At 38.3% G+C, this 4,440-nt stretch overlaps 1 pseudogene; it reads right to left on the bottom strand.

Moving 5' to 3' along the window:
- Positions 1 to 30: 30 nt before the first annotated feature.
- On the bottom strand, positions 31 to 3,599 carry LOC109222596 (annotated as a pseudogene).
- Between the last annotated feature and the right edge of the window lie 841 nt (positions 3,600 to 4,440).

Raw genomic sequence — 4,440 nt, 5'->3', positions numbered from 1 at the left:
AAGGTCCGTAAGGATCAGAACAGCCTTTTTTTGCATATGAAATGCTAGTCCCTGCACATTACTAGGATCTTTTCTTACTTTTTTCTGGATCTAAAAAGTGATAAATGCCAAGGATTCTTACCTCTGCCAGGCTGAATGTATGAGAAATGTTGATTGTAATCAAACCCTTAGACAACCAGGATAGGAGCTCTTTCAGAGAATCTCCAAGCACATTAGGTTGATATATCTTATGGCTTCCCCAATAGAGTCCGTGAATCGTCCAGTTCTGATGGAAAAAAAAGTATAAAAAATGATGGTTATTACTCTCGGATAAAAGAAAATGAATAAGCTTTCTCTTTTTGGAGGCTGGGATGACGGAGTAAAGAGAGATAAAAAGAAATGAAAGTCCTTTGCTGCTCATACTGCTTGTATTATGAGACACCTGGATAATTAATAGTAGCTTGTCCATATTACGAAATGAAAGGTGGAGCAAACTTCTCATGCAATAATTTGGGAGCAGCATGTCTTAAAAGAAAATACTTACATGCCTTGACATCTCTTGTGCAGTGTTAAAAAAAGCGTCCGCTTCCTCGCTTTAAGCGAGAAGCGAAGCGGAGCGATGGGTTGGTCGCTACCCCAACTAAAAGCGGCTCAGGTACAGAAAACCGACCGCTTCTCTCTAAAAAGCGAGAAGCGATGAAGCGGTCGGGAGCGGAAGAAGCGATTGCTTCTTGAATTAAAAGGCCCAAACGAGTCTTTTTCAATTAAAAGACCCAAATCGTTGAGTCTTCTGTTTTAGACACTTCTTCAGCAGCAAACTAGGGTTCTAAACCAGCCTTTTCTTCCTCAAAAACAGCTTTCAAGTTTCAACAGGTATGTTTTTATTTTCATTCTTCTTCTTCTTCTTCTTTTTCTTTTTCTTTTTCTTTCTAAACGTCCAAAAAGCGCCAAAATGCTGGCGAATTTTTTTCAGAAAAATTCTGCCCCGTTTCTGCCCAAATTCTGCCCAGATTCTGCCCAATTTCTGCCCAATTATATATTTTTTATTCTTAGTTCTTATTGCCTTTTTCATTTTGTGCTTTAATTGATGCTACTTTTTAGTTTTTTAATTCAAGTATTGAACATTTGCTTACAATTACATGTGTTGTCTATGCCGTATTTATTTTAATTTTTTTTTTTTAAATTTCGCTTCCCTTCAAAAAAGCGGGCGCTTCGCTTCTCGCTTCTCGCTTTTCGTGAAATGGGGGTTGTCGCTTTTCCTCGCTTCACGCTATTTTTAACACTGCTCTTGTGACAAGAGCGTGAAATTTCTACTCTTTAGATCCCTCAAGATTGGTTTTCCTTTTCTTTTCTTTTTTTGAAATAGTGGTACCTACGCCAGCTTTGGTGCACCTCGACCATTTCATTGGGTTGCTACCTCCCACCAGCACAGGTAGCGAATAACTCTGCCCACCATAGCTTAGGAAGATGGGACGAATTCACGTAGTGTTTTGTCTCTACTGGAATTTGAATGGACTCCCAAGTTTGCACTCACTTCATTGACCACTAAGCCACACCCTTCAGTGCAAGATCCCTCTAGATTGTTGATTTGAGACTAAGAAATGTTAATGTTGCTAGCATGTTGCAACATAGTATATGCAATCAGGATTATGGCAAGACAGTCTATATTCTGAGAATGATCTTTTAACTTACTGCTTGTATTCAAATTTCAAACTATTAGTAGGAACTTCAAGGAGCTAGTGTGCCCACCACATGCGTACCTTAGGAGCCTTGGACATGTCTAATTAAGAGCTACTCAATTGACCAGCAACCGGACTAATTAAGCCTGGTACAGTCAGCCGACTAGAAAGAAAGAACCAAAAGGGGGTAAAAAGAAAAAGATCGGGGTGCTTAGAAGCAGTACCTTCACCAAAGCAATGTTCGCTGGGATGACAGGTACTTCTCCACTTGCAAATCCAATAACCAGAATTTGTGCTCCCCAATTTAATAGCTTCAACTATCTTTTGTAAGCTTCCCGCTGACCGGATCATACAAGACATCAACCCCTTTAAGCTTTCTTGACTTCAGGAAGCCCTTGACACTTTCGATGACGTTTGCATTGCTCAAGTCTACTACGTGATCAACTCCTAAAGATTTCAAAAATTGCACCTTTTCATTTCCCCTAAGATTAACAGACAAGGATAACTTTTAGCACAACAACCTTAAAAGAACTTTTTTGTACACTTGAGAATTGAAAAGTACCTAGCAACTGCAATAACTGTTGCTCCACAAACCTTCCCAATTTGTACCGCTGAGAGCCCAACACCTCCAGCCGCTCCAAGTACCATTAACACCTACCATTTGTAAACCAGTATGTCACATGATTCGGGTGTATGATAAATCATGCACCAATGGCCTTACCATTATATGCCCTAAAGCTCAAGGGAAGGTGACCCTACCTGATTGGGACGCAGCTGTGCTCTATGCACCAGAGCCACATGGGATGTCACATATGCAACAGGAAGTGCACCCGCTGCCACTAGATCACACCCATCAGGTACTCGAAACCTTCAATTATCAGCTAACTTAAGACATTTTTGAACACTAAAACCATTGAACCAACCCAAAAGTAAGAAAAAAAGCACAAGTCTAGTTTGGCTCATATACAATGTCCATTGACCTATGTCGCGTGAAATCAAGTAAGGGTACACTTCCCATTTTTACCAAATTTTAGGGGCTGCTTGGTTACAAGGACTAGGGAGGTTATCCCAGTATAATATTTGGGATTATCTATCATGGTTATATCCCAGGATTATAATTCTTGGATAACCTGGTTTTGAACCAAACAACCCCTCGTGTATATTGAAAGATATGCACTAGTATCCAAGCACACCCCACCCTCCCAGACGAGCCAGACCCTCACTTGTGGGAACTCACTGGTATGTTGTTGTTGTTGTTGCACTAGTATCCAAGCCCTATTACAATAATTTCAATTGTTTAACGTTTAACCAATCAATTAAACATGTACACCTCAAATCGAACTAGTAAAAGTGGACTCTGCTAATCATTTACCCATTTTCTATTAGGCCCATTTCATTTCAATATAAATGGAGAGTGTTGTCTAAACCACGTAAATCAATTACAATACTGATAGATAAACTTCGAAAACGAAAACTAAGCTTTCCGCATTTGAATTGTTTAATTATTGTAAAATAAAGCAGAAGAGATTAAGGAACAACTGACAAGCCGGATTGATCGGCAACGATGAATTGAGCAAAGGAGCCAAGTGCAACAAAAGAGCAAACGGGATCACCAATTTTGAACTTAGTAACATTAGGGCCAACGGCATCAACAACGCCGGAGTAATCGGAGCCAGGAATGAAAGGTAAAGGGGGTTTCTCTTGGTACTTGCCGAGGACTTGGAGGTAATTTGCGAAATTCAAGCTGGTTGCTTTGACTCGTACTCTAACGGAGGTAGGTGACCCCAAATTAGGGATTGGATGAGAGGTTGAGACATCGAATGGTGAATTTTCTGAGACATTCGGTGGCAGAGTAGGATCGCCGAGTTTTCTTACAAGTAGAGCTTCCATTTTTCACAGTATATCTTTTGTGCATCTACACTCCAGATAAGCTCGGTTTTTGTACTTGTATGGTTGTTTGGTTATTGATAGGGTGTTTGGCCAAGCTTCTTTTTTTTTTTCAAAAGTGGGTTTTTTTGTCAAAAGCATTTTTGGCAAAAAATTGAGGTGTTTGGTCAAGCTTTTGGAAGGAAAAAAGTGCTTTTGAGGAGANAAAGCACTTTTTTGAGAAGCACTTTTGAGAAAAATACACTTAGAAGCAGTTTTTTAAATCTTGGCCAAACACGAATTGCTGCTCATAAGTGCTTTTTAAACTAATTAGCCAAACACAAACTGTTTCTCACCAACCAAAAGTACTTTTGAGAAAAGCACTTTTAAAAAAAAGCACTTCTCAAAATAAGCTGATTTTTGCAGCTTGACCAAACGAGCTATGAGATTCTATAGCATTTTATCTGTATTTTTGTTTTTCTCTCCACTAGGATAAGAACCCGCGCAATTTGCGGATAATTTGACAAAATATTTTTATTATATAGAAAAGGAAAGATGGTTGACCAAGGGCATATATGTCATTTTATAAAATTTTCATGTTCGCATTTCTTAAATGTAAAATACACGTGGACCCCACATTCCTCTAGCCACAACTCTCCTTTAAATGCACTATGCATGTGTTAATTAGACTATTTGTGCAGTGCAAATGCTCATTTCCAATCTTTTTCTCATTTTGAAAAATTATTAATTTTGTTTATTCAAATAGAAGTTTTCATAGAGAAAATAAAATTAATTTTTAAATAATACACCAACAAAAAGAAGTATCTATGTTTACAAGATTTTCATATTTACCCATACTATCTTAAAGCAATTTGAAAATAAAAATTTAATGATTTTCATCTATCCATACTATTTG

The sequence above is a fragment of the Nicotiana attenuata genome, unplaced genomic scaffold (assembly GCF_001879085.1).
Source record: "Nicotiana attenuata strain UT unplaced genomic scaffold, NIATTr2, whole genome shotgun sequence".
In the NCBI taxonomy this organism is placed as follows: domain Eukaryota; kingdom Viridiplantae; phylum Streptophyta; class Magnoliopsida; order Solanales; family Solanaceae; genus Nicotiana; species Nicotiana attenuata.
The sequence above is the reverse complement of the archived record's forward strand: the minus strand, read 5'-3'. Positions and strand labels throughout refer to the sequence as shown.